The sequence below is a fragment of the Hyperolius riggenbachi genome, chromosome 6 (assembly GCF_040937935.1).
Source record: "Hyperolius riggenbachi isolate aHypRig1 chromosome 6, aHypRig1.pri, whole genome shotgun sequence".
In the NCBI taxonomy this organism is placed as follows: domain Eukaryota; kingdom Metazoa; phylum Chordata; class Amphibia; order Anura; family Hyperoliidae; genus Hyperolius; species Hyperolius riggenbachi.
The window spans coordinates 222,833,250-222,858,237 of record NC_090651.1 but is presented as its reverse complement, the minus strand read 5'-3'; the positions used below and the strand labels follow the sequence as shown (position 1 = coordinate 222,858,237).

At 45.6% G+C, this 24,988-nt stretch overlaps 1 pseudogene; it reads left to right on the top strand.

Annotated features, from left to right (window-relative positions):
• Nucleotides 1-3,023: 3,023 nt before the first annotated feature.
• Nucleotides 3,024-21,799, top strand: LOC137522658 (arylacetamide deacetylase-like 4; annotated as a pseudogene).
• Nucleotides 21,800-24,988: the final 3,189 nt, after the last annotated feature.

Sequence of the window (24,988 nt, the reverse complement as noted above, 5' to 3'; positions counted from 1 at the left end):
GGACATCATTTAAATGGTGTAATAACCGGGACAGATGGGCAAATAAAATACATGAGTTTTAATTATGGTAGCATATATTAATTTCAAACTATAATGGTCAAAAACTGATAAATAATGTTTTTTTTTTCATTTCTTTCTTAATCTTCCTATTAAAATGGATTTAGAAAAAAATAATTCTTAGCAAAATGTACTACCCAAAGAAAGCCTAATTAGTGGTGGAAAAAAAAAGATATAGAACAATTAATTGTGATAAGTAGCAATAAAGTTATTTGGAGAATAAATGGGAGATGAGCGTTGCTCGGATGCATGCGGTTTTCGACACTGTGGCGCTGAACCGGTTAAAGTGATTGGACCCGCAAGTGCTCAGGGCAGGACGAGTGGAGCTCTCGTCATTACCAATTAGCAGGCATAAGTTCGTAGAACTCTCTATGCTACTCTAATAAGGTGTGTCAACTCTGATAAGGTGTGTTAACTCTGATAAGGCATGCTATTTGTCTTAGTGAATTAAGCCCTTAGTGTAATGATGCTGACAGACCCCAGAAAACATTGTTCTCTTGATTACCCCACCTACCAGAAGCCACTCCATCATGCACCTCACATCCCCCCCCCCCTCCCTGTAGCTTATAGACTAGCTATGCTTCTGTACAACACATGGCTGAGAACTCCACCCAAGGGATTTAGAGTGTACCTTGCATGCAACAGTAATCATGGGCGTGTACCTAACTTAATTGTAAACCTACTTGGCCAAAATTCTGATACATACACATACATAAATAAAATCATGGAGGGGTCTGAAATTCGCATTGTAGGTGCATTCCCACTGTGAGCATCAACATTTACAAAAAAATCAAGACATCACATTGTGTGATTTTTAAAGAATGTATTTATATTGCACTGCTGCACACAAGTATTTGCACCCCTGCGAAAATCAGTGGTAATATTTGGTACAGAAGCCTTTGTTTGCAATTACAAAGGTCAAACGTTTCCTGTAGTTCTTGACTAGGTTTACACACACTGCAACAGGGATTTTGGCCCACTCCTCCACACAGATCTCCTCTACATTTGTCAAGTTTCAGGGCTGTTGCTGAGCAACACAGAGTTTCAGTTCCTTACAAAGATTTTCTATTGGATTTAGGTCTGGAGACTGTCTAGGCCACTCCAGAACCTTGATATGCATCTTACTCCTTGGTTATCTTGGCCGTGTGCTTTGGGTAATTATCGTGTCGGAATAATTACCCAGCCATGACCCATCTTCAATGCTCTGACTGAGGGAAGGAGGTTGTTGCTCAAAATCTCACAATACATGGCCCCATTCATACCCTCCTTAATACAGTGCAGTCGTTCTGTCCCCTTCACAGAAAAGTACCCACAAAGCATGTTGTTACCACCCCGTGCTTCACAGTAGGGATGGTGTTCTTGGCATGCAACTCATCCTTCTATTTCCTCCAAACATGGCGAGTGAAGTTTAGACCAAAAAGTTCTAGTTTGGTCTTATCCGACCACATGACTTTCTCCCATGCCTCCTCTGGATCATCCAGATGGTCATTGGCAAACTTCAGACGGGCCTGGACATGTGATGACTTGAGCAGGAGAACCTACCGTGCAATGCATGATTTGACACCATGATGGCGTAGTGTTCTACCAACAGTGACCTTTGAAACTGTGGTCCCAATTCTCTTCATGTCATTGACCAGCTCATCCCTTGTAGTTCTGGGCTAATTCCTCACCTTACTTATCATCAGTGATACACCATGAGGTGAAATCTTGCATGGACGCCCAGTCCGACGTAGTCTGACAGTCGTCTTTAGCCTCTTCCATCCTCTAACAATTGCTCCAACAATTGATCTATTTTCACCAAGCTGCTAGGGAATTGCCCCACAGCCCTTTATGTCTCTGGTGTCTTTTGACAACTCTTTGGTCTTGCCCATGGTATTAGTTTGAGTATGACTGACTGTGGGGTGGACAGGTGTCTTTAAAGGGCTCAGACAGGTGCTACTAATTTAGATTAATAAACGGAGTAGAGGTGGACTTTGAGGGCTGGAATTCTTGATAAAGGTGTTACAAATACTTATGTGCAGCAGTGCAATACAAATGAATGTTTTAAAAATCCAACAATGTGATTTCCTGATTTTATGTGAATTTCAGAACCCTCCATGATTTCTAAGTGGGAGAACGTGTGTGTGTGTATGTTTATATATATATATATATATATATATATATATATACTGTATATATACCGTATATTCAGGCGTATAAGACGACTGGGCGTATAAGACAACTCCCCAACTTTTCCAGTTAAAATATAGAGTTTGGAATATACTCGCTGTATAAGACTACCCCTCTTCTAATGCACACCAAATAAACATTTAAAAAAAACACATCATAAATTGGTGCTATGTATGAACAGATACTGGTGCTGTACTGTATGTGGTACCCAGTATATAACAGTACAGTATATAGGCGATTGACTGGTTGGATTGGTCAGCTCTCCCTCTCACTAAGTGGATTAGTCAGCTCTCCTTGTCTACCTGTTAATCAAAGCGGTATGGAAGAATAGAGTGCGCTGTGCCCATCTTTTACCCTTCTGGCCCACCCTTGTATCCTATTTACCTCCTTCTCTGCCTCTCAGATCTCACACATGTGTGCCTGCGCCGCTTCACTACAGTCCTCAGCAGCGAGATCTGAGAGTCGGTAACAGGATAGGGCGTATCACCCGGCATCAATGACACCTGGCGTATAAGACGACCCCTGACTTTTCAGATGATTTTCAAGGGTTAAAAAGTAGTCTTAATACGCCAGAATATACTGTATATATACATAATTTAAAAATAATGTGTGACAAGTATGTGTGTTAAATCATTTTTTTATGAAACTGAAGAATTCCTTACAATTTATTCTTCTGATAGGGAAAACTACAGTTGATATCTATAGCTGCCAGCTGGCAGTGATCCTGGTAGTTGAATTCAGGAACTATTGTACAACAGGTTTAGCAAGCTTGCGGCAAGGTACAGTTGTGAAACAAGACGGTGGAAGTGGCAGACTGGCAGTCATGCTTCTGCTTGTGATAGGAGTTTTCTTGTTCCTTTTAACGCTTTTGTTTTTAGGTGCAACTTATCTGGAAATCTCAAAAGCAGAATATCCAACTGGAGTTGCAGAACCCTCATTTCTACATCGAATGCATGGAGCCATAACGGCTGTGTCAGTCCTGGTGAGTTATGTCTTGTGCACATTGCAGAGGGCAGTCAGGGTTGCTGGGAAAAGGTCCTCAAGCACCTCATGCAGAGAAACTGTGCCAATGCCCTTTCCCCACAATACCAAATATGTATATATATTACCCATCGTACATATACTTATTTTATTTTTGTTTTATTTTGTAATTTGGCTTAGAAGCAAGTGGTTGCTGAGTTCATACTGAGCACATTCTCAGTTGCAGTAACACTCAGCTCTGACCAATACTTCTCTACAACTTTCTCCAAACCACCTGACCAAAAGCAGTATCAGTAGTACTTTACGGTGCTATGAAGAGTATTTGCCTCCTTCCTTATTTCTTTTTTCCTTTCTTTGCATATTTGCCACACTTAAATGTTTTAGATCACCAAACAAATTTAAAGAGTAGAAAAAGACATGCTGTTTTTAAGTAATCATTTTATTTATTAAGGGAAAAAAAACTATTCAAACTTACATGATCCTCTGTGAAAAAGTAATTGCCCACCTTAAATTTAAACCATAAAGTAACTGTAGTTAAAGAGAGTCTGAAGCGAGAATAAATCTCGCTTCAGACCTCATAAATAGCAGGGGCATGTGTGCCCCTGCTAAAACGCCGCTATAGCGCGGCTTAACGGGGGTCCCTTCACCCCCAAATCCCCCTCGATACACCGGGGGAGCGCTTCCTGGTTGGGGCAGGGCTAACCGCCGCAGCCCTGCCCCACGCGCGTCTGTCAGCGCGTATCTCCGCCTCTCCCCCGCCCCTCTCAGTCTTCCTTCACTGAGAGGGGCGGGGGAGAGGCGGCGATGCGCCGCTGACAGATGCGACTGGAGGCAGGGCTGCAGCCGTTAGCCCTGCCTCCAGGAAGAGACAGCCAGCGACCTTTTCACGACACACTTTTGCGGGGGGTGGGTTGGGGGTGAAGGGACCCCCGTTTAGCCGCGGGATAGCGGCGTTTTAGCAGGGGCACACGTGCCCCTGCTATTTATGAGCTCTGAAGCGAGATTTATTCTCGCTTCAGAGTCTCTTTAATCACATTTTTATTTCTGGTAAGCTGAGATCTAATTCACAAGTCACATACAGGCCTGATTACTACCAGGTCTGTTGAATCAAGAGATCACGTAAATAGAACATGTCAGACAAAGTGAACTAGGCCCAAAAAAAAAACAACCTATAAAGGAAACCTCTTATCAAAATCTCAAGAAACTCAGGAACAGATGAGAAACAAAGCAATTGAGATCTATCAGTCTGGAAAGGGTTACAAGAGAACCACGGTGAGAGTCATTATCCACCAATGGAGAAAGCATGGAACACGGCTGAACCGCTCCAGGAGTGGCTGACCTACAACAATTATCTGCTGCAACGACTCATCCATGAAGTCACAAAAGTACTCACTGTATATTTATGTGAAATGCTGCCTAATTATTTTTGAGCATTTGAGCAGACCAGCTGCCTGTTTATGCTTTCAGACCTGAATAAGTATTTATAGTTAATTATAGCATCAAGCAAAGTTTATAAAGCAAGCATAGAAAATTCTGGAGTATATGTAAGAAATATGTATGTGTAGAGGTACTTAAATTCATGGCCAGATTTTTACTTTTTCCACCCATAGGTCAACTTTATTGGGGCTCCTCTTCCATGTGCAGTAGCCTCTTTTCAGTTACAAGTGTAGCCCCATCATCCATATGTAACATTAATCTACAGCAGCTCTCTTCTTCCATGTACAGGTTTCTTGGGCAGCGGCTCTCCGCATCCTTGAGTTGCTCCCCAGTCTCAGCCTACGCTTTCTAGACTTTTTGCTGCCTGAGGCAAACTTGTGAGGATGCGGGCCCCTGCCCCACCCCCTCCCCATTTGGAATGATCGCACAGCATCCGACAATTTACTCTGCTTCATTTAATGTTCTCACATGACATGCTGCAGCTCAACACAATAGCACACTGGCTGGCTGTGAGTCTGTGACAAACAAAGCTGCTCACCCGTGGCCACGCCATTCCTCATCAGTCAGGACAGCAATGCCACCTCCTCCCTTCTGCTGTTCAAGTCAAATGAAACACTGCTGCTCTTCTGCTTTACACCTCCGAACTCACTGTCAGACTCCTCACACAGCACAACAAGCTGCTTTTCCCCTATGATGACCTCTTCACCTCACTCTCCTCTTGCTTCTCCTCCTACTCTGACTGCATGCTGTAAGTGTAAATACACAGTACAAACATGCTGCCTCGTAACCTTGCGCCTGATGCAAATAATTCACCTTGCTTCATGAGAGAACCGGCCCTGCCTCCTTCATATGCAGCAACCCGCTTCCATGTCCTGCGGCCCCTTGGGAAGCAGCCACCCAAGGCCAAGGCCTTTGTAGCCTTTACATAAATCCATCCCTTTTTGAGATTATGTTATCTATAATAGGGATATGAGACCAGAGCAGCCATTAATGAAGGGGTACATGATATCAACATGTTGAGAAAAACTGCTATTTAGTATTGAACAAACCCAATTTTTTGGCCAGTGATGGGACAGGGGCATCTTAGATGCATTGGTTAAGTTTGGCTAAACATATGTATTTTAAAGCACAGAGCATAGAGGAGATAGGATTGCACATGACTCTAGCATACTACTTACAGGACAGGATTTTCATCTCTCACTCATTGTGGTGTCTCCTGTTAAGAGTCTCACAATGTGAGGCAGACATCACTGCTCCTCCCCATCTCAAGTCAAGTGCTGTTGTGCTGTGCAGGGCTTTACAGGAAATCAATGTAGTGACAAGGCTAGCTTTGTATAAAACCTGAATAATTCTAGGAACAACCTCAAGAAACCCCTTTCATCTTGTTTATCTAATTCACTTTAAGGGAACCCGAGGTGAGAGGGATATGGAGGCTGACATGCTTTATTTCCTTTTAAACAATACACATTGCCTGGCTGTCCTGCTGATTCTCTGCCTCTAATACTTTAAGGCCTAGACCCTGAACAAGCATGCAGATCAGATGCCTATGACAAATCTGACAAGATGAGCTGCATGCTTTAAGGTGTGTGATTTAGACCCTTCTGACCAGAAAGATCAGCAGGATGCCAGGCAACTGGTATGGTTTCATAGGAAATAAATACAGGTCTTTACAAAGGTTTTCATTCTCCAGCATGTGTATAAACATATTACTGGTCTGTTTTTTTCTCATTGTGTAGGGAAAGACCCTGGAGAAGCTTGGAATTTGGAACGAAGTTGGACTTTATCGCTTTATGACAAAATGGATGCGACCGAAGTCTCAGAATACTTCAGAAGTCTTTATTAAAGACTTGGAGTTTGAAGGCATACCTGTGAGAGTTTACCAGCCCAAGGCGCCCTCTGCTGGAGACAGGAAAGCAGTCATGTTCTTTCATGGAGGAGGGTTTGTGCTTGGAAATATAGGTAAGAAAGTCAAATACCGATGTTTACTTAACATAAACTTAAAGTGGATCCATGCACACAATACAGACAAGCCACTTAGAAGAAATATACGATAATGATAATATGGTAACATCCATCTGAAATGTTTTCTTTTTCCTTGAAATGTCAGGATTATATTACTGGATTAATGCAAGGCTGCCATAAAAAAATCTCTAGGCCCCATAATGGGCAAACCTTATGGCCCTCCTCATAAAATTGGCTAGCACCCCACCCATGTTAACCTGCATCTCCCCCACAAAGATAGCTAATGTGGAGGGGGCCTGAACTTCTTCCCCCTCTCTCCTTTCAGGGCCCCCAGCAGATCAGTGCGGCGTGTCTGCCATCTGATTCCAGCATGGGAGTCCTCCAGGGCTGGATTAAGACTCTTCTCTGCTTTCTCCTGCAGCCCTCCAATCAGTCTGCTCTGCCTCCATGTGTGCCCCGGTTCTGCATGTCCCATGAGTTCACCTGACATGCAGGGAACGTGGGACAGAGAGAGCCAGAACAGAAGCATCTCAGAGTTCAGGAGAGTGCAGAGAAGAGAGGACTCCTGTGCTGGAATCAGATGAGTTACACACGCCACATTGATCTGCAGGTCTAAAATGTAACTTAAGAGAGGCAGAGTGGCTTCAGGGGTAGCAGACAGGGCGAAGCACACCACGCGCAGCACCGAGTGCCGAAACTGGGTGCCGCTATAGCAACAATGCTATAGTGCACAAGGCGATTGCTGGACCCTGAATTATATCTCCCTCTGAGTTGTGATGACTCAGAGGGGGAATAGTATTTAATGCCACTTGGGAATTGAGCGGCAGCAGGGTGAGGCATCGTTCAGCTCACCCTGCATCCAGCCCACCGGTGGCGTAATATTACGTACACAGAAAGTGGACTAGGATTTGCTATATTATCCCAGCTGGTGGCCGTGTGACAAAGTCATGTTCAGGCCCTAGACCCACCTGACCAAACCTGACAAGTTCAAACCCTTCCCCATTCTGCTGGTATTTTTAATTGCCAGCAATAGCACGGTTTGGAAGGTTGTGGTCGCTTCTTATTCAGTTATTCCTGGCAGTTGAAAAAGCAGTAAACGAAAATCTCTAAATTATGATACAGACAGAAACAAAATAGTAATACATATCTGACTAGTCACTACGAGGTGGTTGATTCATAACAGCGCATCTTAATGTGAGAAGCACAAGTTGTATGCACGCTACGCGCGGTAGTGCTGCGTAGTGTGCGCTGGTAACTTACGCACTGCATTCATGAGTTGTGCGCATGCTATGTGTGGTACTGCTGTGTAGTGTGCGCTGGTAACTTACGCACTGCATTCATGAGTTGTGCGCATGCTATGTGTGGTAGTGCTGTGTAGTGTGCACTGGTAACTTACGCACTGCATTCATGAGTTGTGCGCATGCTATGTGTGGTAGTGCTGTGTAGTGTGCGCTGGTAACTTACGCACTGCATTCATGAATTGTGCGCATGCTATGTGTGGTAGTGCTGTGTAGTGTGCGCTGGTAACTTACGCACTGCATTCATGAGTTGTGCGCATGCTATGTGTGGTAGTGCTGCGTAGTGTGCGCTGGTAACTTACGCACTGCATTCATGAGTTGTGCGCATGCTATGTGTGGTAGTGCTGCGTAGTGTGCGCTGGTAACTTACGCACTGCATTCATGAGTTGTGCGCATGCTATGTGCGGTAGTGCTGTGTAGCATGCGCTGGTAACTAATGCTGGGAATACACGGTACGTTTATGTACTGTGTATCGAGCCGCTGATGGCTCGATTGATAATATCCGACGCGTCCGATACCCCGCCGGATCGATTCCGCGCTCGATACTGCGGGCAGAACAATAGAATAAAATGAAAAGAAGATAAGAAGTGCCCGCGGGGACGAGCAGGAATCGATCATGGCGCCTGCGGGGACGCGCCGGAATCTATCGTGCGGCTCGATGCACGTTACAGAAATGTACCGTGTATTCCCAGCATTATGCATGCTCCATTCCCATAATGGCCGCTCCACTCATCCTGCCCTGAGGCCCATCGGGTCCAGTGACTTCATAGGACGTGATCTCCACACTTTCATCGGCCCAATAGGCTGCCTTTCACTAAGCGCAGCTTAATGAATCAACCCCTATGACCCTATTAAGATTAAAACTAGATGCAGAACAGAAAAAAAATGAGAAAAATATATAAAGCATAAATATTCTAAAGTAGCCTCAAAAAATGCCCTGACCATCAATGCCGTTATAATATATTACTGATATTATACCATTCCGAATGATCTGAAAACCTGCCTGTCTATAATCTGCTATAATATCCCCTCCACAGAAGTGTGTACACTACACCAGCACTACTCTTCAGGACTGATTCATGCCATTTTGGTGCCCCAGGCAAGGCACCTTTTGTCTCCGTACCCTAATCTCGTGAACAGGAATAGCATAAAGTACATTAATTAGTTTTGTGGGCAATAAGAAACTGATAATAATTTTGGAGAGGATACACAAATATACATCTCACTGGACAAACTCAGTGAACCTATATAACTAACCCTTGCAATAATGGTTTTAAGGGGTGTGTATCTACTTTATAATCAGTATACTGTTTATGTACCCCCCGGTTCTTTACAGATTAGAATATTGTCCTGGAAGTCCAAACTAGCAGTTGGCTATGAGAATTTTATAAAGTACAGTATTCTAAGACTAGCTCAGTGCTGCCCTTTCCTACAGGTGTCACTCCAGGCATCTGTCTGGTTTCCCTATGCCTAAAAACAGCCCTGCTACTCTTCCTGCATTTTACTAATCTAAAAACTTCCACATTTGTCAGCAAACCACCCACTGCTGCCCATTCCTGTGTGACAGCTTTACCATCTGTGATCTGTAGATTAGTCTGATAATTGCTCTCTTTGCATACAACTTACTGATCAGGGACAACTTGGCTTTGATTTAATATAATTATAAATGTGCTTTAAAGGGGTCCTCCTATGTATGGGATGACAGGCACTTATAAAGGCTGGTGTGGGTAAGATCAGACAATTATTTTCTCTATGGCCAAATACAGATTAAACAGAAAAGTTAGAACAATGTGAAGCCACAGTATTTAGATACAGTTATAATTACTTTGTTCAGAGCAGGAATATCCACAAGACATCCTAGGCAGGTGCCTGGGACCTAGTGGTTGTCAGCAGGGGTGCTTGGATACCCCTTTTCAAAATCCGAATTGATCCGGATCCGGATTCCCAGAGATCCGAATAAAAAAACCAGAAGTGGGCTTTAAATTGCTTCTAAAATGTTTTTTTTAGGGTAAATGAGGCATGTAGCATCATGTTTTTTTTAAAAGGGAAACACTAATTGATTATGTGGGGACTTAAAATCCCCCCCCCCCCCCATGGGCATCCGCACATACGGCAAAACCGGGCATCTGCCCAAGCCTGGCCGCCCGCTGCCCCCCCCCAGGCCGCGTGCCCGTGCAGCCAGAAGGAGGGAAGCAGCGCAGAGAAGAGAGAGAGCTATGGGCACAGTGGGGAAGGGCGGACGTTTCCCCCCCCCCTTCCCTCACCTTAGGGGGCTTTCTCTCCCTCGCTGTCCCCTCCGGAATGAAGTGTGCAGCGGCTGGGCAGCGGGCAGAACTTACCTCGTCTCGCTCCTGCGCCGGAAGTTCTGGTGCCGCACTCTGGTCTGGATCAGACCAGAGTAGCGGCTAATCCATCCGGCGCGTGCGACGAGAGGAGGTAAGTTCCGCCCGCTGCCCAGCCGCTGCACACTTCATTCCGGACTCCGGAGGGGAGAGTGAGGGAGAGCCCCCTAAGGTGAGTGCCCATAGCTCTCCCTCTTCTCTGCGCTGCTCCCCTCCTGCTGGGGCACACATGGCCACTTTTTATGGGGACATATACACCTGGCTACATATACTGGGACATATCCCGCTGGCTACATATACTGGGACATATACCCCTGCCTACATATACTGGGACATATACCCCCTGCCTACATATACTGGGACATATACCCCTGCCTACATATACTGGGACATATCCCCCTGGCTACATATACTGGGACATATACCCCCTGCCTACATATACTGGGACATATACCCCTGCCTACATATACTGGGACATATCGCCCTGGCTACATATACTGGGACATATCCCCCTGGCTACATATACTGGTACATATACCCCCTGCCTACATATACTGGGACATATACCCCCTGCCTACATATACTGGGACATATACCCCCTGCCTACATATACTGGGACATATACCCCCTGCCTACATATACTGGGACATATCCCCCTGGCTACATATACTGGGACATATCCCCCTGGCTACATATACTGGGACATATACCCCTGCCTACATATACTGGGACATATACCCCTGCCTACATATACTGGGGACATATACCCCTGCCTACATATACTGGGCACATATACCCCTGCCTACATATACTGGGCACATATACCCCTGACTACATATACTGGGCACATATACCCCTGGCTACCTGTTCTGGGGACATCTCTACCCCTGGCTACCAGTTCTGGGGACATCTATACCGCTGGCCACCTATTTTGGGGACACCTATAGACCTGGGGCTACCTATTTTTGGGGAACCACTGCTGTCAGATTGAGTGTATTTTGGGGAACTGCTGCCAGGTGAGAGGTGTCTACATATTAAGGGGGCATTCTGCCTATTTATGTGAAAAGCTGTCTATTTATGTGCCTCATGACTGCTGAATTTGTCTTGTTGCGGGCCTCATGGTTACTGACTTTGTCTTGTTGGGGGCCTCATGATTTGTTGGGGGCCTCAAGATTGCTGAATTTGTCTTGTTGGGGGCCTCATGATTGCTGAATTTGTCTTGTTGGGGCCTCATGATTGCTGAATTTGTGTTGTTGGGGGCCTCACGATTGCTGAGTTGGTCATGTTAGGGGCCTCATGATTGCTGAATTTGTCTTGAACGGGGGGGGGGGGGGGGGGGGCTCATGATTGCTGAATTTGTCTTGTTGGGGGTCACATGATTGCTAACTGCGAGACTATGGAAAAAGCTGAATCATCCTCATATGAGACAATAGCATTAAACTAACTTTTTCCGCTTTTTAAAACAGAAAATGAAACTGGGAGGTTCTAAAAAAAAATGAATACCGGTAATTTTTTCAGGAGTACGATGGATGAAATTGTTTATCTTCACAGTTTATTTTCAACTTAATTTTCCATAATGTTCATGTATGAGTTAAAACGTTTGTATTTAGTTTAAATTGCTGTTGGCACTTTGTGATAGTAAAGTGACTTTGCAGTTTGGACACTCGACCTCCAAAAGGTTCGCCACCACTGTCCTAATCTAATGTCCCGCCATTGCTTAGTTCATGTAAACTTGTCTCCACCCACGACCACACCCACATTCTGGTTCATGACCACACCCATTATTCGGCGCTCCGTTTTTTGGCGCGCTACGCGTACCACACAACACCAGCCCAGATTTGCCCCCCCCCCCCGGAAAATTTTCTGCGGACGCCCATGCCCCCCCGCCCCCCCCCCCCCCAAAAAAAAAAATTGGCTGTCAATTAACATCAGTGTTGTCAAAAGAGAAAGTGAGTGTGGCACTCCTGCTGTGATCAGGAAGGATCTGTGGGTTGAGAAAAGATATATCCCAAAAACTCCTGCTTGTAACGGTATCTTGCACTATTTGATACTCAGGACTAGGTTCCAGACAGTGGTCGTGCAGCCCACATTGTGTCCAAAGTCCAACCGCACAACTGGGACATGACAGTTTTCAGCTAAGACACCTCCCAAAAAATTACGCAGCAATTGTGTTTTGGGTTAAATATAGGTGGTATCAGTGGCCTGTGGCACCCTGGCGGTGGGAGCTGCACAGGTAGCAGGAGCAGTGCAATGCATCAGCAGCAGGTGTAACGTGTGCCAGGAGCATGCCGGACGTGGCACTTGTCACGTGGCACTTGTCACGTGTCACTTGGCACGTGGCACTTGGCATGTGTCACTTGGCACGTGTAACGTGACACATGCCAATTGCCACATGACACGTGCCAAGTGCCAATTGCCACGTGCCAAGTGCCGAGTGACAGTCAGACAGCAGAGGAGAAGACACTAGTGCACACTAACTGTCACACTGGCACTGCTCACAGCACAGCAGTTCTGTAGAAAGCTAACACAGTAGTACTACTACTCCAACAACTACTAGCACTGACTGCAGTATTCCTATTTCCTAATCCCTAACCTAACTATACTGTAGCTAGCTAAGGCTAAGGCAGGCAGCAGCTGGCCTGGTCTGTGCACAGCACACACACAGACACATAGCAGCTGCAGCAGCCCTGCAGCACAGCACACACTCTGACTGTCACACAATGAAATCAAGCTAATTAACATTACAAAAATAGTGTAGTGATAGTGAAGGGGTTAATCATTGAACAGCTTTAGGTTTATCACTGTGTACAGCCCTTGCTAGGCCAGCAGCACTGGAGCATGTCTCTCAGTGAGCATTCAGCAAGCTAGGACGATATGTCTCATCATGGCAGCCCTCCTTATTATACAGGGGGGCTGGCCAGGGTTCCTTTTTGTGATTGGGTGCCAGGGCTTAGGCTGGGAGCCCTCTGATTGGCTCAATGAGGTCAGGTGGGGCTGGCCAAAGTTCCCTTCTGTGATTGGTTGCTAGGGCTTCTGCTGGGAGCCCTCTGATTGGCTCAATGATGTAATCTCCTTAGTTACAGTATTTGGATCCGGATATCCGCCGGATATCCGTGGATATCCGGGTGTGCGACCAAATATCCGCAGATAGCTATCCGGATTTCCACAGAAGTCTGGAATCTTGAAACAGAATTGGATAGCTGAAAAAAGTTCGGATAACCGGGTTACCCGGATATCCAGAATCCGGATGAGCATCCCTGGTTTTCAGGGTGCCCATCTGCTAATTTCTCTGACCCCTCTCCCATCTCAGGCTACCAAAAGGATCATAAGGGGGAGCCCAAACTTCTACCTTGCCTAGTGCCCCATTTCCTCTTAAATGGAAGGTTCAGGGACACTAAAAAAAAGAAAAATCGAAATCCACTTACCTGGGGCTTTCTCCAACCCGTGGCAGGCAGGAGGTGCCCTCGGCGCCGCTCCGCAGGCTCCCGGTGGTCTCCGGTGGCCGACCCGACCAGGCCGGCGCCAGGTCGGCCTTCTTCTGCGCTCCATTATGCGTGTCACGCTGGCGCGCTGACGTCATCGGACGTCTTCCGGGCTGTACTGCGCAGGCTCAGAACTACTGAGCCTGCGCAGTACAGCCTTTAGGACGTCCGATGACGTCAGCGCGCCGGCGTGACATGCATAATGGAGTGCAGATGAAGCCCGACCTGGCCACCGGAGACCACCGGGAGCCTGCGGAGCGGTGCCGAGGGCACCTCCTGCCTGCCACGGGCTGGAGGAAGCCCCAGGTAAGTGGATTTCGAATTTTTTTTTTTTTAGTGTCCCTGAACCTTCCCTTTAATCTCCTCTGATTTTACTTCAGAAGTAAGGTATACATAAAAGGCTTAAATGTAACAAATAAAACATAATTTATAGATAATTCTATAGATACAAATCCTTCAGTGCAACCAAACACATATTTACCTCCAAAATACTAGAAAAGGGATATAAAGCAACAGCACAATACAAGGCCTACAACAGCTGTCCACTGTGGATCTGAACCACTGTGTTGCAAGCATTTCTGAGTTTAAACGCATTAAAACGCCCGAAAATGCATTAAAACGCCTGAAAACATGTAGTAACATAGTTACATAGCTACACAGGGGCGTAGCAATAGGGGGTGCAGCGGTAGCGACCGCATCGGGGCCCTTGGGCCAGAGGGGCCCCGAAGGGCCCTCCCTCAACTACAGTATTAGTTCTCTATTGGTCCTGTGCTCATAATAATCACTTCTATATATACATTGAATAGTGGTAAACATTAACAAGCTCTTCCCCATCCCCTTCTTGCACCTCTGACACTGTAGTTGCCATTGGCAGGTTTTGGTGCGCCGTATCAATTGTTATGTATAGAGTGCCTGGGGGGCCCCATTGTAAAACTCGCATCGGGGCCCACAGCTCCTTAGCTACGCCACTGTAAAGCTACAGTTAGTTTTGTTGAAAAAAGACATTCGTCCATCAAGTCCAACCAGAAAAAAAATTAAATTAAAGCACCATTCTGAACCTATTTCAAAAATGCTAGAATAACGCATGTGTTTTTAAACAACTTTAAAAAGGCAGCAGTTGCCTCAGGCCCTGATTGCGCATGTGTGGACTTGTGAGGCTTATGCATGGCCATGCTGCAGGAAGAGGAGCTGTGTGGCCCCCAAATGAACTTCTGTGGGGGCGCTCAACGACGGGGGACATCAGAATACAGAGGTAAGCCTCAATAGGATCCTGAGGCTTCCCTATATTCGGGTAAGTATCTCACTTTGTACCAGAGCCTTGGCTCGGGTACACTGTAACCTTCATGGCAGTAATCCCGAGTGTAGTTCGGGCTAGCCACGGGGGGCTCAATGCAGAGTATAGCGCACAGCGCGAGCTTTTACTCACCTCCCGGGGGATCTAGACGTCGGTAGCCATTCTCCTTCTTGTCCTCCGAGGCTCTGAATCACTCTGGTGACATCGATCTCACTACAGAGTTACAGCGCCACCCGGCCGACGGAGGTAAAATTGCAGCGCTGGAGCCCAGGGAGGTGAGTGAAAGCAGGGGCTTGCACAGAGACTCAGGCGGCATGATTTTTTTTCATGATTTTAGGGTCTGAAACATTTTAAATAGACCCTAATATCTGGAAATAATCATACCGCCAGGGAGGTTAAAGGACCCAGCTGGAAACTTCATAGGGAACAGTTCTCAAATCACACCACCCTTTACAGCACAAAGCATAGTGTGGGCGTAATTTACTACAACCTATCCGAAATTTGAGAAGGTGCTGCCCCCCAATCACGTTAGCAAAATTACCAGATGTGATGTCCTGCTAGATACCCTAGACTAGCACCCACAATTCTAAACCTTCACTTCAATGTAAGTGTATAAGGTACCTTTTTAAACTAATGTATTTAATTGCTGTATTCATTACCACTAGTTTCATCATAATATATATTAAAATAAGAAATAATATACATTTAAATCATTTTACTTCTTTTTTGCTCTTGCTAATCAAGCATTAAATATAAAAAAACCTTAAAAAATACTTTTCTTTACTCTCTCAGACATCAGCAATAATCTTTGTATATACATGTCAAAGAGGACTGGAGCTGTTGTGGTCTCCGTTGGGTAAGAGGCTAATTTCTGTACAGTTTTTATGTGTTCAGTAAAAACGTCACTTAGCTGACATAAGGGCGTGTTAGGTGCAATAACCAGTGATCAGTGAATTTTGATGGTTTATTAGGAAAAATTTTCACAAAGATGAGAAACAGTAGATTTTTTTTTTGTTTGTTTGTTTTTTCAAAATTAGGATAGTGACGTTAGTGGGACATAAGAAACTGTATTATTGCAAAAATGCATTTTTTTTTGCTAAATAATTCAATGTGTTTTCTGTTTTGGCAAAAAGTAATTTTAACAGTCAAAACAGTTCAGTCAATTTGGATAGCCCATCCCCCTGTAATAATATACTGGTAGGGTATACAAGGGGGTCTGAGGTGCAGGCTTCTGATTCTAGACCATGTAAATAAATGCTTCACTGGGAAGACTGCATAAAATTACACAGTATATGGCATATATTGCATAGAAAGTAATTAAAGTGGAAATCCGATATGTACGTCACTAAGAAATGCAGAGGAATGCAATGGAGGGAGAAAATGCACAGACCACACAAAGCACTACATTGATCCTCTCTGCGCCTTTGTAAAATAAACCCAGAGTAATCATCATACTATGGGACCCCTCCCCCCTCTTACTAGTACTTCTTGTAGTATACAGTTAGGCTGAAAGCACACTTGTCTTTTTTTCTGTACGTTTTCTGCATAGGAAACCTGAGAACCAATGTTAATCAATGGGCTTATACCTAAATGCCTTTTTGGCATGCAGGAAAAAAAATCAGCAGTGTAGCACTGTGTGTGTTTTTGCTATCAATTACATTAGCTTCTGTGAAAAAGCACATGCTTTTCCACATACAAACACATGATGACATAAGGAGCCTCTGAAGGCGCTCAGTGCCCCGGCTTTTCTTTTCCTTTGTCACTGTACTGGCCTGAGGAAGCGGGTTTAGACCTGCGAAACGTGTTGCCTGTGCTTAATAAATATTTTTGACATATGTGACTGTCGTTATTGAGGTAAGCCGCATCCTTTTTTTTTTTTTTTTTTTTTCTATTTTAGTGTTTTTAACTTAGTTTTATATACCCTTGGGCACCTCTTCTGCTTGTTGTGCTGTACTCCTAGGAGATCATTTTTCTGCTTCTTTTTTTCAGCACTTTGCAATTGTAAAAGTATCAAAAAGTAGGCGAAAACGTACCGTATATACTCGCAAGCAAGCCGAATTTTTCACCCCCCCCCCAAAAGTGGCCCAAAAGTTGGGGGGTCGGCTTGCTTGCGAGTGATGTGCCAGCATGGGTAGGTGGGTGGGCGTGGTAGTACCCCTCCCCGCTCCCCCCGCGTCCGACGCTGCTATTACCTTAGGCGGCACCGCTTCCTCTATCCCCGTCATGCTCCGGTAACTGACTCACAGCAGCGCGCCCCTCGGCGGCTGCTGTGATGCCGGAGGAAACCATAGAGAGTGGTTCCCATAGTAACGGCATCGCCGGTACAGGAAGCCGCTCTCTATGGTTTCCTCCGTCATCACAGCAGCAGCTGCCGAGGGTCGCGCTGCTGTGAATTAGTTACCGGAGCAGGACGGGGATAGAGGAAGCGGCGCCGCTTAAGGTAATAGCAGCGGCGGCCGCGGGGGGAGCGGAGAGGGGCACTAACTACCTACCCACCCACCTACCCATACTGGGACTATACTGGGCACAATGCTAGCTATACTGGGGCACTATACTAGCTATACTGGGCACTATGCCAGCTATACTGGGGCACTATGCTAGCCATACTTGGCACTATACTAGCCATACTGGGCACTATACTAGCCATACTGGGCAATATACTAGCAATACTGGGACACTATACTAGCTATACTGGGCACTTTACTAGCTATACTGGGGGACTACCTACCCATACTGGGCACTTTACTAGCTATACTGGGCACTATACTAGCTATACTGGGCACTATACTAGCTATACTGGGACACACTGGGGGGGGGGGGGGGGGATCACGCGGCCAGAATTTCCTACCCCCGGCTTATATGGGGGTCAATCATTTTTTCCTGGTTTTCCAGGTAGAAGTTGGGGGGTCGGCTTACATGCGGGTCAGCTTGCTTGCGAGTATATACGGTACTCAAAATTATTTTGAGTGTTTTCTTGCATGCTGGTCATTTATGGCATTACATTGACAGGGTATGAAAATATCACCTAGGAAAAAACACAAGAGAAAAACTTCATTGCATATGGGCCCATGGCGTGCAAAAAAACGCACACACAATACTGACAGACAAGTGTGCTCCCAGCCTATAGTGCATAATACCCCAAAATAACTGAATTATGTTGAAACTACCAGAGTCATGCTAACCTGCTGCTCACTAGAGATGGCCAATGAGATGCTGATATTCCAGCTTGCATGCAGATTGTATGCAGCTTGGAATTGGCCCAATCAAAATCTGCAGTATGTGCATTTCATTGGACCAATTCCAAACTGCATGCAATCCCAATCATTTACAAAATCTGTGTATGCCTGTGTCTTCCCCCTCAGTGAAGAAGAGCGAGCAACTTTTTGTGCCACCTGTGCCAAAATTTCTGCCAAAACCAGTGCAGGTACAAGGTTCCCTAGCAACAGAGGCAGAGATGTCAAAGTGTGCCCCCTCTGCCCTCTACCCCCTAATTATGCCCATCACTATAGAGGTATCCAGATGTGCTCCTAGTATTAAGTAGCATCCCCAGCCAGCATAGGTAGGCAAATATAAGGGCCCTTTTCCACTAGCGGCGTTTGCAATGCTGAATCGCAAAACCGCAAACCGCTAGCGATTTTACAATCGCTACGGTTTGCTTTTTAACATGGGAATCGCGGTAGGTCATTTCCACTACCGCGATTCGTTTTTGCGGGGAACGCGAACGCGCGGCGGAGCGATAATTGCCGCGATTTTGCTATGCAGTGCATAGCATAGCAAAATCGCGGCCGCAAACGTCGGGGGAATCGCCGGTTTTGCGATTCAGCAATCGCTAGCGTTCAGCGTGAACGCTAGCGATTGCAGGTGGAAAAGGGCCCTAAAAGAGCTAGATGTGTCTCTTTTATAAGGTAGCACCTCCCCCCCAGTTTAGCCAGCCAGATGTTCCCCTGTTATTAGGTAGGTCGCACCCCTCCCTCCAATATCCCCCAGTGTAGAGAACGAGATGTGTACTTGCTATTAGGTAGATCACCTCCCCCCCAAGGAGTAGTTCAGAATCAGATACAGACAGAGAGTGATAGTGTGCAGCTGGCCGAGAGGTGGACTTACTTGATCCCAGGTATCTACGGTCCCACAACAGTTGGCTGCACCAGTGCAGTGCACGGTGCACCTTTCTTCGTTTTCCCCGCGTGGTGTGCACCAAATGCTGAACTACAGGTCTGTCCTGAGCTGATGTTGTGGCCACTCAGAATATTCATGTGGCAGCATCATCAGGTAAAGCCAGACCTCTGTATTAGCAGCATGCACCATGTGTGGAGGATAGAAGCTCTGCAACAGCAATGCAGCCGAGTGGTGTGGGACTGTGGATCAGGTATGTTTCCATGTAGTCTCGGTCTGTGTCTGGAGTCTGGAGGGAGTGAAAGAAGCAGCAGACAGTCAGGGGTTGGGCAGAGGTTCAAGCACAATGACAGGGGGTTAATTCTGCTTCCACTTCTGGAACCTCTGCCTCGGCCCAGCCCTGCCCAAAACATTCTCTAATGAGCTGTCCCACAACAAAATTTCCAACGTAGCTTAATAATACAAAACTGAAGTTTTGAGGCTTCACCCATAAGCCCTATGTCTTCTATGAAGCAGTCCTTACTTCTCTATAAAACAAGACCTTTCTTGTACTTACAAAACTTGCCAAACAAATAAAGGAAGCTTAGGCGCGGTTCACATTAGCATTTGCCAACGGAAACGGCTGTATGGTTCCGTGGTCTGTGCCGCGGAACAGACAAAAAATGCAGCAGGACCCAATTTTCCAGGCAGTTTTGCTCAGCGGAACGGAAATGGAAGGTTTTGCAGCACCATAGGATCCTATAGAAAACAGACGTTTTACAGCACACTGGCGGTCCGTTTTCCCGGATCCAGATGGCCGGATCTGTATGGAAAAAACGCAGATGTGACCCGGGCCTTAATCAAATAAAGTTTTCATTTGTAATGTTTTATATTTTTCTGATTAAAGGAAACATCCAAGCTCCGTAAAAAAAAAAAATCCACTTACCCGGAGCTTCCTCCAGCCTCTGGCAGCCGTCCTGTGCCCGTGCCGCAGCTCTGGTGCCTCCCATTGTCATCAGCTTTGCATTGCGCAGGCGTGGTAGATCTGCGCCTGCGCAGTACGATGCTGATGACGTCGGCCAGACCACGTGACCAACGGCGTGGAGCACAGAAGAAACCGACCAGGAACCCGACCTTGCCAGGTCGGCTTCTGCAGCGCGGGACAACGGGAGGCACCGGAGCTGCGGCGAGGGGACAGGACGGCTGCCAGGGGCTGGAGGAAGCCCCAGGTAAGTGGATTTTTATTTTATTTTTTTAGGGAGCTTGGACATTCCCTTTAAAAAAAAATTTTTATTGCTAAACTTATAACTAAGCCAAATTGAAAAAAGAAAATTGCTAAATGTACATGTTTTTAAGCACTGGGGGTACTGAAGGGGCAGGTTATAAAATAATTCTTATCATTATGTGACCAGTTGTTTGTATTAAATATTTTCTTTAGATACCGGCTGGCACCAGAACACAGGTACCCTGCTGCGTTTGATGACTGTCTCGGTGCCACCATCCACTTCCTGAAAACTGCCCAGGGTTATGGTGTGAATCCATCTTCTGTCATCATCTGTGGGGAGAGTGCAGGGGCTAACCTCACAGCTGCTGTATCTTGTGATGAGGTCAGATGTTCCAAAACCTCTGGCCCAGGTGCTGATATATCCCGTCCTTCAATTTCAGGACTTTAACTTACCTGCATACCAGCAAAATCACAGTGTGCCTTTATTAATGCGAGATCGGACTCCGTTTTACACGCTGAACTATGCGGGAGGAGGGGACCTGTCTATTGCCAAGGAAGTCCTGAACGGCAGCCATGTTCCTCCTGAGCTGAGGAAAAAATTCTCAAAGTGGCTGAGTGTTGATAATATCCCAAAGGAGTTCAAAGTTAGAGGTTACAAACCCCAAGCGATCCCTTCCTTTAATAACAAGGTGTATGAGAAAGTCAAACAAGTATTTGACCCTGCATGCTCACCACTGCTAGCCGAGGACTCTATGGTTTGTCTGCTTCCAAAATCTTATATCTTAACCTGCGAGTTTGATATTCTCCGAGATGAGGGCATACTGTACAAACAGCGTCTGGAAGACAATGGAGTCCCGGTCACCTGGTCCTGGAACCACATTAGCGATGGCTTCCATGGAATTGTCAGCTTCTTTGATCAGCTGAATTGTGATTCGGGAAAAAAGGCAGTGGATCATTTTGTTAACTTCATAAAAGATGCCTAACATTGAATTGCGTATGAGTGCAATAATCTGTGTGATAGCTAAATATACAGTTCAAATCAGTGCACTACCGATTGATATGTATTATTATTATTAAGTATTTATATAGCACTGACACGTTCAGCAACGTTATATAAATACTTAACCACTTCCCAACCACAGTTTTTTTCCCTTTAAAAACCAGACTGATTTTCACTTCACGCTCCTCCCATTTATTTGCCAATAACTTTGTCATTACTTATCACATTGAAATAATCTATATCTTGTTATATTCACCACAAATTAGGCTTTCTTTGGTTGCTACTTTTTGCTAAGAATTATTGCATTTCAAAGGGAATAATAAGAAAAAAAGGGAAAAAAATAATTATTTCTCAGTTTTCAGCCATTATAGTTTTGAAATAGAATGTGCTTCGATAAATGAAAACCACACATTTTATTTGCCCATGTGTCCCAGTTATTACGATGTTTAAATTGTGTCCCTAGTACAATGTATGGCGATAATATTTTATGTGGAAATAAAGGAGTATTTTTCCATTTTGTGATTTTTAATCTCAGTAATATTATAAATGCGAAAGTTTGGATGTTTGGATATTTGTTACTTGATCACGCAACAATGGCTGAACGGATTTGAATGAAATTTGGCACACATAGTACATTACCCGGGATAACACATAGGATACTTTTTATCCCCATAACCAAATAGTGGGCGGATACAAATAAAAATGTCACTGGGAAAATGTAAACTGCAGCCATTCTTACACTGTTTATGGTAGGGTTCTCAAACTTTGCACAGTTGGTCACTGGGTGACTGGGATTAATAATCACAAAAGTGGGTGGAGCCTACAAAAGCCAATCAAAATTCACTTATAGATTTTCAAGGGGAATATTTAATTGCTGCCATTCTTGCACTGTTAATGACACAAGCCTCAAACCTGGTACAGTTGGTCATTGGGTGACTGGGGTTCAAATTCAGAAAAGGGGTGAAGCCACAAACAGTTAATACGATTTGTTTCATTTCAATGCAAATTATTGATGCTAAAGACCGCAAAGCTCACAAACTTGGTTATTGAGTAATTGAGTAATTGTGTGTTACGGTTAGAAAAAGTGGGCGTAGCCAACGCCAGCTAAATATATACCCGGGCAACCCCGGGCCATCAGCTAGTACTATAAAAATAATTACAAGCCTTTATTTGCAAAATGAACAGTAATATACCCTGATGACCGACACATTAAAAAGTCCATAATTTTATTTTTTTTAAATGGTGAAAGTTTTTGTTTACAAGTATTTTATTATGGTAACTATAGTGTAGGGGGTTAAAAATGTAATACAAATGTATGTATGCAGGCGCGTAGCTGGGGGGGGTCAGGCTAGTACATGTGTCCCTGGGTGCTGAATCCCTAAGGGTGCTCAGTGCAGTGTCCGTTTTCATTCTTCATATTTTTTTTTCTGCACTTTTCGGCTAGGCTTATCCATGTGATGTCCCCAGTGACGTCACACGCAGCGGACGCGACCATGGCGCATGCACTTGTGGGGACACTGCCATAGCCATTTGCTGTAGTGACGGCGAGGAGGCCGAGACTTCAAAGGAAGTTGCCGGGGTCGGGGAAGTTTCCATCTGCGATTGTGGAGGGGGGCGGAGTAGAGTGGAGTCAGCCAAACCGAGATGACACAGGCGAGCAAAAATGTAAACGCTCCTCCGCCCCCACCCCCATGGAAAAATACTCCTAGTCTGTCTTCCCATATTATTATGTATTTATAGAGCACCGATATCTTCTGCAGCACTTTACAGAGTACATAGTCATGTCACTGACTGTCCTCTGAAGAGCGTACAATCAGGGGCGTACCTTGAAATCCCCGGGCCCCCCTGCAAAAAAAAAATCCGCCCCCCCCCCATTCAGGGGCAGGAGGGGTCGCAGCATAAGAGGAGAGCTGTGGCCGCAGATCGGTGGGAAGGGGGGAAATTCCCCCTTCCCCTCACCTTGGGCTCTCCTCTCAGCGCTCCTCATCCTGCAAACATTGATGGCAGCGGCAGCAGCGGCGGTGGCGGCAGGGTGAATACATTACCTCCTTCTCGCTATAGGACTTCCGTACTTTAAGAGCTTCTTGCAGCTTCCTGTGTAAACAGGAAGTTGCTCTTAGAGTACGGAAATCCTCCAGCTAGAAGGAGGTAATGTATTCATCCTGCCGCCACCGCCGTTGCTGCTGCCGCTGCCACCAATGTTTGCAGGAGGGGGAGCGCTGAGAGGAGAGCCCAAGGTGAGGGAGGGGGGGGGGGATTTCCCCCCTCCCCACTGATCTGCGGCCACAGCTCTCCTCTTATGCTGAGACCCCTCCTGCCCCCAAAAGTCCCTGAGCGGGGTCCTAGGGGGGCCCCCGCAACGGCAGGGGTCGCATCTCCTATTGGTACGCCAGTGCGTACAATCTAATCCTGCCATAGTCTAATGTACTACCATATTGTTATGCATTTATGCACTCACACATCTTCTGCATCACTTTACAGAATACCCAGTAATGTCATTGAGTGTCCTTAGAGGAGCTCACATTTTCAATTTTTGGCCAGAAGATGGTGCTACACTTACTTCTGCGTTCTATTAATAGAACACGAAAGTAGTGTTTACCGTTTGGGATTTGAGAGAGGAATGAGAGTCTGTGTCTCGGTGTCACAGCTTCTCATTCATCATAGACACTGTGATCGGGGTTGAGAACAAGCTGTTTTCATTTCCTGACCACAGAAGAGCGAGGTGGCTACAGAACGGCGGGTCTATTATGTATCTACACCCCCTGGTTGTTAAGTGAAGTCCAGGGGCATATATATATATATATATATATATATATATATATATATATATATACATACGTACCAGCGGTACGGAAGTGGTTAATAATGATGTATGTTTTTGGGGATGTGGGTGGAAAAACCCACACAGACACGGAGACATACAAACTCCATGCAGATAGTGCCCTGACTGCGATTGAAACTGGGGACCCAGCGCTGCATAGCGAGTGCTATCCACTATGCCACCATCCTATGTATAAAATCGTAAGTGACACAGAAAACTGATCATTTCTATGTTGTTTCTCAGTTGGTACAATAATTTCCTCCCTATCTAGAGGCAAGCATTCATGTTAATCTGATTGTTCAATCGCGCATGCTTTAATCGCGCATGCGCCGTACTGTCATGCCGGCCGGCGTGATGACGCGAGGCGGCCGGCGTGATGACGACAGCCATGACGTTTGAGGAAAAGGAGCCCGACACTCGGGGCCAGTGTTGCCAGGAGCAGCCGGTCAGCCATTTCTGAGGAGCCCATGGGAGAAGAGCCAGGACGCCGGCGTGGGACCTCCCGACCTACACTGGGCTGCAGAAAGCCCCAGGTGAGTACCATTTTCTATTCTATTTTGTGCTCGGAGTCCCTTTAAATGAATCAGGTTTTACAATACAATGATTTGGTTGCTATGCACACTTCTTGGTCAAAATGTAACCCCTTGCAATAAAAATAACAATACGAGACACCAGGACAGTTCTAAATACTTTAGTTACTACACGTGTGATTGAATATCTCTTGCGTTTATTTTCAATTATGGTTTACTTTAAAGCCTTTATAATAATTTCCTTGACCATTTTATACAATCTAAGAGTTGTGGCGTAAACTTTATATAAAGTTTTTAG